General features: G+C 42.1%; 1 pseudogene; it reads right to left on the bottom strand.

The window, feature by feature from the left end:
* Positions 1 to 11074: 11074 nt before the first annotated feature.
* On the bottom strand, positions 11075 to 13510 carry LOC143988910 (X-ray repair cross-complementing protein 5 pseudogene; annotated as a pseudogene).
* Positions 13511 to 15730: the final 2220 nt, after the last annotated feature.

Genomic DNA, 15730 nt, shown 5'->3' with positions numbered 1-15730 from the left:
AGCCATCCACATGATGTAAAAGAAAACATGATTCATCAGACCAGGCCACCTTCTTCCATTGCTCCCTAGTCCAGTTCTGATGTTCATCTGACCATTGTAGAAGCTTTTGGCTGTGGACATGGGTCACCATGGGCTTCATAGCCCCCATACACAACAAACTGCCATTTTTTTCCGCTTTCACCACATCAACTTCATGGACAACATGCTCACTTGCTGCCTAATATATCCCACCAATTTTCATTGTAACAAGATATTCCCTTTACCTGTCATTGGTCATAATGTTATGGCTTTTCGTGTATTAGCCCTTGTACACACATTCCGACAACAAAATCCGTCGGATTTTGTCCGAAACTGGTGTTGCATACACACGGTCGGACAAAGTTGTGGGAAAATCAGATCGTTCGTAACGTGATGACGTTATTTAGTTACGACGGGACTACATTCAGGCTAGTAGCCAATAGATTTGGTCTAGGAATTTGATCTGAGCATACGTGGCACTTTGTCCGATCGGAATTCTCTACAAACGATCGGACAAAGTCCTATCGGATCATGTTGTCGGAAAAAATTATATCCAGCTCTCAAATTTTGTTGGAAATACACACACGTCGGAATGTCCGCCCGTGTGTACAAGGGCTTATACAATGCTTCAGGATAGACCATCCTCCTGTCTCATTACAATGCAAACCCGTTTATGAGCTGACATTCCTGATCTATCAGTTGATAATTGGAAAGAACTGTTTGCTTCTCATGACACCACTGTAATCGTAGCTAGGGACAGACTTTTCCAGCTAAGATACTTGCATAGGATATACTACACGCCATTGGTTGCTAGTGGTATATTTTTTTGGGGGGGCAAATGACTCACCCACAGCCACCCCCCCTGGCTAGGTCACCCACACTCCCCCCCGGTCGGTCGCCAGCACTTACTTCATCTATTGGGCAGCGCTTCCTCCGGGCAGCTTCCACTACATCTTCTCTTCGGGATCACGGTGGCTTCCGCCATGCATCTCCTCCATCCTTCTCGCTCCTCCTCACAGGCGGCCTATTGGATCACTTCTCCTTTCGGCCAGTCGGCTTCCTGGCTGGACAGGAGGAGAATCACATAAAGACAATAGCGAATATTTATTTGCTATTGTCACATAACTGCGTGAGTTCGGGCACAGTGCTCTGCGCCCCGAGCCCACCCTTTTTTGAAGTCTATTAGAGCCTCTGGCTCTAATCACATGCTTCAAGAAAAAAGAAAATCCACTGGAATCCATCTGTCCGGCACCCAGCATGTAGATTAGGGGGCCTGAGGCATGGATAGGGCCCTGCTTAATGGGCCGCCAATGCTACTCACCACAGAGATTATTTAGAAAGCATAAAAGAGATACCCCTACTTGCCATAAATGTGACAAGGAATCTGGTGATTTTCTTTACATGGTATGGGGGTGACAAAATCAGACCTTTTTGGTCGCAGTTCACGGCATTCATTTCCAACACTTCTGACTTACCTTTTCTTATTTCTGGAATCTTTGGGAAAATGTTTGGGCTAATCTTGTAAAATAACAAGAACATCCTTTTATTTATCTGTAGGCAGTTGTCATGGTCAGGGTCAGGCTTGGCAACCAGTAGCTCTATCAGTAGTTACATAGTAGGTGAGGTTGAAAAAAGACACAAGTTCATTAAGTCCAACCTATGTGTGTGATTATATGTCAGTATTAAATTGTATATCACTGTGTGTTGTGGTTGTCCAGGTGATTATCTAATAGTTTTTTTAAACTATAGATGCCCCTGGAGACCACCGCATGTGGAAGGAAATTCCACATCCTTGCCGCTCTTACAGTAAAGGACCCTCAACGTAGTTTAAGGTTCAACCTATTTTCTTCTTATTTTAATGAGTGGCTACTTGTCTTGAAAAAGTTTTATCCCTATTGTGGGGTCACCAGTATGGTATTTGTAAATTGAAATCATATCCCCTCTCAAGCATCTCTTCTCCAGAGAGAATAAGTTCAGTGCTCGCAACCTTCGTAACTAATATTCTCCAGACCCTGAGCCTATCATCTGCTGGGACCCCCAGGTCCTTTTCCATCCTAGATTCCCCCAGAGGCCCCCCCCCCATGTGTAGATTGCATTCATATTTTTGCCACCCAAATGCATTATTTTCTACATTAAACCTCATTTGCCATGTAGTTGCCCACCCCATTAATTTGTTCAGATCTTTTTGCAAGGTTTCCACATCCTGAGGAGAAGTTATTGCCCTGCTTAGCTTAGTATTGTCCACAAGTACAGAGATTGAACTGTTTACCCCATCCTCCAGGTCGTTTATGAACAAATTAAATAGGATTGGTCCCAGCACAGAACCTTGTGGGAGCCCACTACCCACCCCTGACCATTCCGAGTATATCCCATTTATCACCACCCTCTGAACTCGCCCTTGTAGCCAGGTTTCAATCCAATTACTCACCCTATTGTTCATGCCTTATTTTGTACAGTAAACGTTTATGTGGAACTGTGATAAAAGGATTTGCAAAATCCAGTTACACCACATCTGCGGGCCTTCCTTTATCTAGATGGCAGCTCACCTCCTCATAGAAGGATAATAGATTGGTTTGGCAAGAACAATTCTTCATGAAACCATGCTGATTACTGCTAATGATACAGTTTTCATTACTAAAATCTTGTATATAGTCCCTTATCATCCCCCAAGAGCTTGCATACTATTGATATTAGGCTAATTCCCAGTGATGTATTTTGGGCCCTTTTTAACCACTTCAATACAGGGCACTTTCACCCCCTTCCTTCCCAGCCCAATTTTCAGCTTTCAGCGCTCTAGCGCTTTCAGTGACAATTGCGCGGTCATGCTACACTGTACCCAAATGAAATTGTTATCATTTTGTTCGCACAAATAGAGCTTTATTTTGGTGTTATTTATTCACGACTCCGTTTTTTTTTTTTTGCGATATAAGCGCAAAAAAAGCGGAAATTTGGGAAAAAAACAATATTTTCTTTTTTCTATTTGAAAAGAAATCCAATAAAATCAAATTTTGTCATAAATTTAAGCCAAAATGTATTCTGCTACATGTTTTTGGTAAAAAAAATTCCGTTAAGTGTATAATAATTGGTTTGTGTGATCACGGACATATGTACGCAAATGATCATGTACATATGTGTGCAGGTGATCACGTACATATGTGTGCAGATAATCATTGGGACATGTGATTTTAGTGGGACATATGTGGGGGACATGTTTTTATTATTAGGGACATGTGTTTTTATTATTTGGGGACATGTATGTTTTGGGGACATGTGTGTTTTGGGGACATATGTGGGGACTGTGTTTTCACTGTGTGGTGTGTTGTGTGTTTACACTACACTGATGATCAGTGAGTAAAAAGCTGTGAAAAGCAGCCCATACTCACTGATCATCAGCCGGCTGCAGCGTTCTGCTCTCCTCTTCTCAGCGGTGACTTCCGTGTGAGGAGAGGAGAGCCGATTGCCTAGCAACCGGCTGTTTGTTTACATCACATGACGGCCGTGATTGGACACGGCCGTCATGTGATCAGGAGGGCCAATCACAGAGCCCTCCTGCCGATCTGAGATGTGCCGTGTCCGGGTGACACGAGCACATCAGGATCGCGCCGCTGCGCGGGCGCGCGTGCGCGATCCCGCTGCTCCTGAATGACGTTCCTGAACGTCCTATCAGGAGCAGGCGGCTCCCACCCGCCGTATATATACATTGGCCGGGTGGGAAGTGGTTAAATATTGGTGCTACATTGGCTGTTCTCCAATCTGCTGGACCAGTCAGTAGACTGTCAGTAAAAATTAGGAACAATGGTCTGGAAATTACTTGACTGAGTTCCCTAAGTACCCTCAGGGTGCAAAGTTCACCGAAACGTATATTAGGTAGTATCTAGTAATACTTGCAAGAACTATGAGCTGCTTGGTCCCATGGTGATAAAATATTGAAGGTTAGCTTGGTATTCAATTAATATGGATTGAAAGTATAATGTATGGCAGCTCTGCGCGTTTCGTGGCTGAGAAGCCACTCGTCAGGAGCAAGCACAAGGTGTATCTGTTGGTAAAAAAAAGTTAAGCTTAAATAATATGATATAGGCACACATATATATAAGGATGGGATAAAAAAAAACAACCAAATACCTGTTGACTATTCCATAGTTCATGTGGTGATGGTGTGGTACCAGGCACCAAATCCATCCATATGAAAGCACCCCACAGTGGGAGCCGTGGCGGACGACACACCAGAGGCACCCCACAAGCGCCGACCGGGACAGGCAAAGAAACCCCAGGCAATCTAAATATAGGTTGAATAAAACAGTGAACTCAAGTAAAAATGCCAGGAGGAAGGATGTGAAGGGGTGGATAGAACCAATCCAAGGTGAGATAAGAGTAAGGACTAGGACCGATAGCCCAAGGCTGAATTAGAAAGTGAAGTGAGGAATAGAATAAATAATATGACCACCAGTGAGGAGTAGAAAAGTGATAGTGCAGACCAACCTGGAGTGATATGTGAAGGACTAATGATCCCAGGCATACAAGTGGTGTATGAATGGAACAGAGATATTGCTGGACTAGCATGCAAACCCATGTGAAGAGTGTCACTTTCTAATTCAGCCTTGGGCTATCGGTCCTAATAATCAATAATATTAATAATAAAAAGCTTTTATTATTATTATTATTTATTATTATTAATTTGATACGTTCCATTAGTTCAGATGTGGCATTTGTTATTTAGGACAATTTGTAACTTTGGATAAATTCGTATTCGTTACTGTGTAACTTTGTTACATTTACTAACAGCCATATTTGAAAGGAAATTCCAACACATATAATTTAATAGTTAGTATTAGTTAAATATTATCAGTTAGCTATTATTTTTGATTTTCTAATTTTCGGATTTTCGGTCTTATTTTTGGATTTTCGTTCTTTTTGAATTTTCATTCTTATTTTCAGATTTTCAATTTTTTTTTGATTTTCTCATTAAAATTTTTTCGAAATTAACATTTTTGGAAAAATTTGTTAAACGGGTTTTCGTTAATTCTAATACTTCTGAATTATGAATTTGTCGAATTTAGTTGAAAAATGAATTTGGAAGGTGACAAATTGCACATGTCTAGTATGAGGCCATAGGGATGCCTGAGGAAGTTCTATAAGATCTGGGGCCCTTGGCTTGATACCCAGGATACCAGTGATCTGTGTTATGGGTACCATAACATATGTTATGCACTTTACTATCATATGGTTTGAGGAATTGGAACCACAGTGTATGTTTTTACCACTCAAATGGTTCTTAATGGTGAAACTGAGATCATGAAGGTCTAGGCCAGAGGTCTCAAACTGGTGGCCCTCCAGCTGTTGAAAAACTACAAGTCCCATGAGGCATTGCAAGGCTGACAGTTAAGAGCAAGACTCCCAAAGGCAATGGCATGATGGGACTTGTAGTTTTGCAACATCTGGAGGGCCACCAGTTTGAGACCCCTGGTCTAGGCCCTCAAAGGCTAATCATCTTTTGTTTGCATTTACCAAACGGGATTGGAAAAGCTACGGTAGTCTTTTCTCAATATTCTGATTTCTTTTTGTCTAGAAGTTCTTTCTTTGTGTGATGCATGATATTTGTCCAAAGGTGCATTCTTTTGGGATTGTCTGCTGCTTCGGAAGGCGGCCTCAAACCGAGGCTTGGAACGCAAGATGCAGCTGGCTCAGTGGGATGCAGCAGGATGACATCATCTCAAACCTTTGAGATGATGTCACCCCGCTGAGTCAGCTGCATCTTACATTCCAAGCCTCGGTTTGAGGCCGACCTTCCGGAGCCGGCCATACCACCTGTCGGAGGTGTTATCAGCAATGATGTTTACAACATGGACTTTGGGATACTCGTCATGACATTCAATATACTATGCCTGCTTTTTCTCATCTAAATGTGAATGCTACTATTTTATATATTAAAGCTGTGTTTTAAAACTACTGTGCCCAGAGGCGCCTCTCCTCTTGTTTTTTTCTACAGCCTCAGAATATGGTTTCTATTCTACATTGATGGCAGCCCTGCGTGCATCCATCCCCTGGATTGAGTCCTTTTTCCATTTGACATCTTACATAGACGTTTTTAAAAGTTTTATTATATGGACTTTTTTTCCAATATAGAACATAATTTAATTGCATTGGGCAAAAAATGTACTCTTGAAATAGTGCTTCTATGTTTGTTATTATCTTGTCTGCTGCTTGACTGTTTTCAAAAAGATCATATTCTGTATGTTGATTTTGTGTAGAATATCACTTGTCTAAATGTTTGCTTAAAGTGGTTGTAAACCTGAAAAAAAAAACAAAAGAAAAAAAAACCCTTTAGGACAAAGGCATAATGAGCTAGTTAACATTGCATACTAGCTCATTATGAAAAATGTACCTTAGATCGAAGCTGTTGCAGCCGCCCTGCACACCATTGTGACCAGCAACATGTCTCCCGGAGTTATAACCGTTTCTTCAGTGCTCATGCGCAGATGATGTCGGCGCAAACGTATATGGTAAATATCTCCTAAACTTTGCAGTACCTACAGGTAAGCTTTATTATAGGCTTAGCTGTAGGTACAAGTGGTGTAACAGGGTTAACAACCACTTTAATGTGCCGCTTTTGTAAATGTATTAATGGTTTATCCTCAATAAACTCAGTTTAAAAAAAAAACCTGTATATAAATAAGAGAATCGGAACCATGGCTACATGGAAGAGTGGGTCTGATAATAAAGTTGGCAGTGCCTCCACCCAGGACAAGGGCTCTGTGAACAGAGGAGATTCTCTTCCTGGGAAATTACTCAGTAATCTAAACAAAGTAATTGGAAGCAGAAGAACCATTGCAACCAGCATGAAACATTAACCATAAGCATAGAGATGCACACCAATATGGAAATAATACAAGCTTTATTTAAGAAAAGATTAATAATACAGTAATACATACAACCAATGTACAAACAGATAAATAAAAGCCCAACAAGAGTCCTGGTGGAATTGTGCACATACTGTATACCCAGGTATATATACTGTAGTAATTAATAAAGATACCTCCAAATGAATAATGTGCCTAAGCTCAGTTACAGGGCCTCTGAGGATGATTGTGTTGGAGACCTGAAGACAAGATTAGTGGTGATGGGGAGATCCTCCAACCTTTGTCCAACCAGCCTGGAACTCAGATTCTCACAAGCTGAACTGTAACCAGTGGAATTCTCAGCAGCGGAACTCAGAGTCAGCCTATTTACTATACATCTTAGTCCCTAGTAGTTTCTACACATGTGCACACCAAAATATTTTGTTTTGGAATTTTCATTTTTCGTCCAAAAAATGTAATTATATAGTTACTCCTGAAATTAGTTTTTATTTATTTTGTTTCGTTAAAAAATGCATTCATCGGAAAATCCGAAATAATTAAGGTCGAATCTGTCATTGAAGGCTTATGGTATCTGTCGAATATTCTGAGAAGATTCCACGGAGCAGCTAAACTGTACGACGCCGCAATCGTACATTTCCGGTTGAATGTTTCGCCTACAAGCTATAGTAGAATTCTAATGTTGTATGACACTAGTAATAATTATGATTATTAATTATTATTACTAGTCTACCAACATTCGAATTCTACTATAGCCTATGGGTGCAGCATTTGACCATAAATGTCTGCTCGCAGCGACTGCTTCGTCGAATCTTCATGTTGAATCTTTTCAATTTTTGTCGAATAATCTTGGACTAATAGAACTAAGGTTAGGCACATTCGACCACAGGTTTGATGGACACAGATCGCTATTGCCAGCGGCATGTTTAATCTCCTATCTATATCGAACTGTTGTTGCAGCGAAAACTAAAATAAAGCATTTGTTTATGTCGGCTCTTTCGGTTTTTGGATTCTGCACGTTCGTTATTGTTTGTGAAATTCTGACGGAAATGCATTCGGAAGAAAACAAATGCACGTGTCTAGTAGTTTCTAATCTGTCAAGCAAGTGGCCATCAAATGCCCAATGTGGCTATAACCTATGCTGTTTATCAAGCCCTAAGCTGAAATTAGCAATAGAATCCCAGGACAGACAGGACAGGATATACTGTATCTATATCTATACAATATTGTCATTAGTATTGGGACACCTGCCTTTACGCGGACATGAACTTTAGAACTTTAGAACTTTAATCGCATCTCAGTCTTCGTCCGTAGGGTTCAATATTGAGTTGGCCCACCCTTTGCAGCTATAACAGCTTCAACTCTTCTGGGAAGGCTGTCCACAAGGTTTAGGAGTGTTATGGGAATGTTTGACCATTCTTCCAGAAGCGCATTTGTAAGCTCAGGCACTGATGTTGGACTATCGGGACTGGCTCGCAGTCTCTGCTCTAATTCATCCCAAAGGCGATCTATCAGGTTGAGGTTAGTCAAGTTCCTGCACCCCAAATTCGCTCATCCATGTCTTTATGGACCTTGCTTTGTGCACTGGTCCAATTCATTTGGTGGAGGGGGGATTATGATGTGGGGTTGTTTTTTCAGTGGTTGGGCTTGGCCCCTTAGTTCCAGTGAAGTTAACTCTTACTTACCCCTTTAACTACAGGTCTGTTATATGGTATGTATAGTAACAGTATCCACCCGAGATCAGGCAGGTGACAGAAGAAAATATAAATCTTTTCACACGTAAGCCTGTATATGTGACATGCAGGGTCCTCTTTAGATATTTTCCAATGGTCGGTGACCCTCAGTTATGCAGAGGGTGGTGCTGACCTGTTACAGTCAATGTTGGTATCTGCATCATTACACTGTGAGTGTAAGGTGCTACATTGGGGCCTCCTCTGGAGCGGTTTCATAATTCCCTGCACTTACAGGATGCCCTCAGTCTTCCAGGTTGAATGACACTGGCGTCGCTCAACCCAGAAGGCTGAGGAATCTAGTGGCAGAAATATATTACTGCAAGGGACAACGCCAGAGTGGAGTTAAATATTGCAGCCAAAGTTTATTTTTTATTTTTTAATCTCCTGAGGGACCGTTTAAAAATGCCTTAAGTTGTGGTTTAAACTTTAAAGTAAACCACAAGTAGATATGCAAAATAGGCACTTCACCTACCTTGCAGCTCACATCAACAGCCATGAAGGCTGCTAAAAGCAACTAGCTACTTTAGAATTGATAGCACTCTACTCTAGTGTAGTAGAGCTTGATTGTCTCACAATTCTGCCCTCCCTTTTCCAGTCTGAGTCTAGCTGTGATAGGGAACAACAGGAAGCAAATATAAAAACAGTTTGAGATACTTATACTTGTTTGGTTCCAATGTATTTATATATATATATTTTTTTATGATCTGATATTTTTATTTTTGAAACCGACATCTGCAACATTTTTTCTTTTTATAAAAATAAACCTTTTCTGATGAAATGTGTTAAAACTGCCAATAATCAAACATTTTAATGCTCCAAATCATGAAAATGACCGTTCAGCAGTGCACAACAAAGCAATCAATGTGGTTGAATTCGGATATATTTTCCTGACTGATGAAAAGCATTATTAATTGATGGAGCCATCCATTTAGTGCAATCAGCTACATCAGTAAAATCATTGCATCAGACAATCGTATAAATGTTATCTGTATGCCCAGCGTTAAAAATGCTGGTCAGAGATGCCGAGTCCTCCAGGAATAACAAAACATGAATAATAATAGGAAAAAACAAACAAAAAAAAAGCACAACAAATCTGTCTTTCAGAAACCTCATTTTGCAGAGTTAGTCCCAAAAATCTCCTTCATATTTCCTTTCAGGTAAAACTGCAAACTGCTGGGTCTAAGAAAAGTATTTATTTATTGGGATTGTTTTTTTTTTTTTTTTTTTTTTCTTGTTTTTAGCTAGTGGTTGTTACCATGGGAGTTGGTTTATTTTATAGCGGTTGCTTACTTATATGAAAGATCTGCTTTATTGAGTTTAGATTATTTCTGTAGAGTTTTATCAGGGCTCAGCTCTTCTACAGAGAGAAAAACCCTGCGGTTGAAGGAAGGAAAATTGCATAATGTATGTCCTTGTCTTAGGGATTACATACACTTGAAACGCTCTCTACTTTGAGTGTGTTGAGTACACGCAAGACCTTCCTCCCCTGCAGCTCTTCAGCCTCGTTTACCATCATTTTGACAGCCGGGACATGTTTTATTTACACAGGAGCAGATCTCTCAGATCTTTCTGCTCTGATGTAAGGTAAGGCAATCAGGTCTTCAAACCACGGCCCTCCAGCTGCCCAGGAACCAAAGCTCCCATCATGCCCAGCCATGTCAGAGTCTTACAATGCCCCATGGAATGTGCAGCTCCACAACAGCCGGAGGGCCGCAGCCCAAAGATCCATGCCATAGATGATGCAATTTTCTTTTTTTGCAACCATGGGTTGCAGGAAAGAAAATCACTGGATTCTCCCATCAACACAGTCATTGTTGATGGGGAAAATCCAACCAGCAGTGCTATTGTGCCTTGCCAGCAGGGAGCCTTTCCCGCCAGCAGAACACAATGATTACTGGTGGCGGCTATGGCCGCAGGCAGTGACTGCATACAGAAAGTCCGACAAGCTAGATGTACCGAAGTCGATCCATTGATCAACTCCAGTACAACCATTCTGCCCATAGATGGATTGAACCTCGTGTGATCGCTGCTGAGCTGGCCAATATTCCATCAATCTATGACCAGCTTAAGGAAACTTTGCCAGCGACAGAACTGATTGCCTGACTCGAACCCAGGTCCTTTTTAGGGCACATCCTTACTAAGGTTGTGTACAGCAGTTCCTTGGTTCTAGGAGGACTGTGGGATTTCTATAGATCAGTTCTAATATAACCAGAAAGAGAAATATACAACAGTCATAGCAGAAAAAGACCGAATAGGCCCATGGCGCCTCCTCACCTTGTTTGATATTTTTTAACCTTTTTGCAGAGGCAGTGAGCCAGCCAACAGCAAGCGAACTTAAAGATTCCTTTGGACAAACATAGACCTACAGTATACTAAAACAAAAAAGGATATACAAAGAAAAAAAAGGATAAAAAAATAAAGTAAAAAACAAAAACTGAGAAATATATTACATGAGTTTGAATACTAATTTGCAGACAAGAATATTTCCTCAGTGCTAGGACAGTTGTCATTTAAGTGGTTCCAATATTTCTGAAAGCTCATCATTTAACCCTACAAATCCAATAATTTTTGCACTCCATTAATGCCAATACAGACTAACCAAGCAGCTTCCACTCTGTGGATCATACAAAACAGTTCTCCCAATTCTTCGGCCACACACAACAGAACGGAGATATGTAAACATTGTTGACTTTGGTCCTGCGCCTCCAGTAAGGGCCTCGTTCCTGTAGTATTCTGGGTTACATCAAATCCAGCAGATCATCCTCATCATCTTCTTCCACCATAGATGTGTTTTCTGGTTTCTTCTCAGCTTGGGCCAAGAACTGTTTGGCCTCTTCAGGAGTCACTGAGCTGTCTGTCGATTCCTCGGATGTGATCAGGGACACGCCATCTTGAACAACAATTTCCCAGAATTCTTTAAGGCTGCCCCCTGCTGTCTACTCTTTCAGCGACTGGAGGAAATCATAAAAAATCTGAGGCCCTGACAGCCGAATGGCTTCTGTCCGCAAACACTTTATACAGGTCATACTCTTCAGGTAATACTGAGACTGCTTGGTGTCTATAAACCCATAGATAGGTTGTACCAGCTGATTGATTACGTCCTATAAATTCATTTTCTTTTGCCTGACCAAAGCCTGAAAGTCTTCCACCGGATTCACACTGCCCACTGAAGTGACATTGCCATCAGCCAGATGAGAGATGTTAAAATCCTCATCTTCTCCTTTGAGCTTCTTGGCATCGGGTTCCTGGTTTTTGTCTTCAAAGATGTCCTGGGCCGTCTTCTGCTCCTTCTTCTTCCCGGCCTCTTGCAGAGGGAAGCTGGCCTTCACTTTGGCTAATTCATCTTTACAATTGGCTTCAACTTCTGCCGGAGTCTCCAGCATGTCCAACAGATGCTGGTCAATAGGTGGAAGGGGGTCATCAGGGTGGAAGGCCTTATGCTCTAGGCACTGGAATAGCCTCTGGAACTGGGGGTTAGGGATTTTGCTGGGTTTGAACAAATCCTCCCCATCATCAGACACCAAACTCATGCTGTTAATCAGAGAGTCCACTGTCGAGAGCTGGTCACCTGTTGGCTTGAACTTCTTGTTGTTTTCACGTGAAGAGAAGAGATATTGCCGGAGGTCTTCCATGAATGGTAGCTGGCCATAAACCAGGCACTCGTATTTCTCCTTGATTATAGGGAAGGCAACGCCAACTTGGGGGTTAGATCTTCTATCATAGGCGTAACGTACAATGGCGACCATCCCCAGCTGATCGAGGGCACGGCTGAGGGCAGACAGAGCAACAGCTGCACAATCGTCATCCTGAGGTGCAAAGATCTTCAAAACCTGATTGCCCAGGAAATGAGTCATGTTGATCTGTGATGACTTAGTGAAGCCCAGAACTGTGAAACATTTGGACTCTGTCTTGTATTTCATCTGTCCTTGATCCACTTTGGAAAGCGGTATTATGTCACTTCCATAACGGAAACCCTTGTATAATGTCCTCTGCCTGAACTTCTGTCTCCTTGTCGTTATTCAGGCAATGCACAGTTTCCTTCTGTACGTCTTCCTTTCTCAGGGTTTTAGCGTCTACGATAACCCAACCCTTCTTCACCTTCGCCTCCATCACAGATTTGTACCCCACAATGCGTATGGAAATTTTGGAGCCGATGGTAAGTTGGCAGGGCCACAGCATAGGCCTCCTCTCTATCCTCTTAAAGATGGAAAGCTGTTCCAGACTGTCCCTGAACCTCGTCCAGGCCATCCTCACCCTCCAGAGTGAACATGATCTTCCTCACCATCTCGATGCTATCCTTCTGTTGCTCAGAAAACCCTTTACAAGGTCCTCGTCTGCTTCCAGTGTCATCTCCTCCTCCTCCTCTGTCACCAGCCCCGTCCTCATCTTCATTGACAGGAAACGGCAGAAAGAGCTGCAGGGTGATGCCGCCTTTCTTCAGGTTGGCGATGATGATCTCCAGCTGATCCTCACTAAAGGGGCTGCTCAGGTCTGTGAACACCGCGATGTGCAGCTTCTCGTATTTCTTCCCTAGCGTCTCCTTCTGCAGAATGTCCATGCAGACGATCAGGGCATCGAGGAAGTCAGCTTGATGATTTCCAGGCTGGATGACATCTTCAATCTCCTCCAGTAGATTGAAGTCGGGCATTATGAGATGTCGGTGGACTGAAATGTTCTGATACTGATCCTCGTCAGCCAGAGAGTTTTCTGTTCCATCTATGCCGAAGAGACCCACCGCAATTTTATCTTTACTCTCTGCAAACACCTGTCTTTGCACAAACATGGTCATCACTTTCTTGGCTTGCTCGAATGGAGTCTCCTCCCCCTGGTGGGAGTACATCATCACCAGACCCACATCCACACATATCACCACCGCGCTCTTGGCTGTTCGTGCCATCTCTACCTCTTCAGGTGCCACGCCAAAATCCTTCCCCCATTACACACTGATCTCTCCATGGGGTTCCGTGCAAGAGGGAGAGACAGCAGCGACCTCTAGTGGGCGGTCTGTGGAACTGCACATAATAGACAGCAGCAGGTTGGAAGGATAATTTTTAAGCAAATTTACAGCTGAAAATGGTTTGGATATATACTAGAAGCTCAGCAAGTGGTTGCAAATGCATCCCTATACCGAGTGAAGTGAGTGGCCTCAGGTGATACACAGATATGAAACAAATCCTCCTACATAAGTTATACCTGTTTATTTGCAATCATTTGTCCTTGACCTCCTTGTAAAACTCAGAGCTGAAATGGATTTTTCAAAGACTCACAAAGTAGGGGGCGGTTATCCGGAGTTGCACACTGTACAAGAGCTTTGAGAGCTGATTGGAGGGAAGGGACACACCCCCCTTCACGCAGCACACAGGAACAGAGCCATGGCTGTCATTCACAGGCTGATCCCTCCCCTGTCACCTTTTTAGCTCTTGGTGTCAGAAAAACTTGTCAGAAGTGACTCATGTTGATAACAGAGGGACCAAAGAGCCAAAATAAATGACACTTAGTGCTTTGGAGAGAGGCAAGTAAACACTAGAAATGTGTGCTTTGTTCAGATTTCAGGCCTGAGGTTTACAGCCACTTTAATAAACTTGTCATACCTGCACAAACCATCCATGGCTCTCCATGCATGAATCGTCATTGGATCTCTGGGGCATGCAACAAGTAAAACAGAAAAGCTATAAAAAAGTAAACCCCTAGCAGGTTTTTTCTGTATATATAAAACACAGTTTACTAACATCATATTATGTATGTGTGTGCTGCATTTACCAGGCAAAAGTAACCATTTAAAGTGTGATTTAGTTATAGGGGGTGCTCTATTTCTTATTAAGCAAGTGATTTTTGTTAAATTAATTTTGCAGTAGAAATCATTGTTTTTGCTACCGTGAAAGTTTGCTGAAGTGAAAACTGAAATAAGTGATTTACTGAAAAAAAGTGTGTATCAGCCTCATTGAGCGGCTGCCGGAATATTAAAAAAAAATTCTCAGAAAATATATGGGGGACAGCCCACATCCCCCACTGCCCCATCACAATATAAAAAAACAATACAGAATTTCAGTGCCTGTGAAATGTATTAGCATACAGAGAAACATGAAGTCATTGTGGTTTGCAAACCATTTATCCCAGAGTTAGATGGAAACTCTGGTTGTGGTTATTATATTTTAGTTGCTTTGAAAGCTTAAGAGTCTTTAAACTGTTGTTATTCAATGCATTTGGAAAGTTTTTAGAGCGCTTCACTTTTTCCACATTTTGTTATGTTACAGCCTTATTCCAAAATGTATTATTTTCCTCAAAATTCTACAAACAATACCCCATAATGACGACGTGAAAGAAGTTTGTTTGAAATCTCTGCAAATTTTTTTAAAAATTAAAAAAAATAAAAATAAAACATTTACATAAGTATTTACAGCCTTTGCCATGACACTCAAAATTGAGCTCATGTGCATCCTGTTTCCATTGATCATCCTTGAGATGTTTCTACAACTTGATTGGAGTCCATCTGTGGTCAATTCAGTTGATTGGACACGACTTGGAAAGGTACACACCTGTCTATATAAGGTCCCACAGTTAACAGTGCATGTCAGAGCACAAACAAAGCTATGAAGTCCCAGGAATTGTCTGTAGACCTCCGAGACAGGATTGTATGGAAGCACAGATCTGAGGAAGAGTACAGAAAAATTTATGCAGGATTGAAGGTCCCAATGAGCACAGTGTCCTCCATCATCTGTAAATGGAAGACATTTGGAACCACCAGGACTCTTCCTAGAGCGGGCTACCTGGCCAAACTGAGCAATCGGGGGAGAAGGGCCTTACTCAGGGAGGTGACCAAGAACCCGATGGTCGCTCTGATAGAGCTCCATTGTTTCTCTGTGAAGCTAGGAGAACCTTCCAGAAGAAAAACCATCTCTGCAGCACTCCACCAATCAGGCTTGTATGGTAGAGTGGCCAGACGGAAGACACTCCTCAGTAAAAGGCACATGACAGCCTGCCTGGAGTTTGCCAAAAGGCATCTGAAGGACCTTCAGACCATGAGAAACAAAATTCTCTGGTCTAGTGAAACAAAGACTGAACTCTTTTGGCCTGAATGGCAAGCACCATGTCTGGAGGAAACCAGGCACCGCTTATCACCTTGTC

The sequence above is a fragment of the Lithobates pipiens genome, unplaced genomic scaffold (assembly GCF_037356315.1).
Source record: "Lithobates pipiens isolate NorthernLeopardFrog02 unplaced genomic scaffold, aLitPip1_a1.2 Scaffold_1, whole genome shotgun sequence".
Lineage (NCBI taxonomy): Eukaryota > Metazoa > Chordata > Amphibia > Anura > Ranidae > Lithobates > Lithobates pipiens.
Note: the sequence above shows the minus strand (reverse complement) of the source record. Positions and strands in the feature narration are given on the sequence as shown.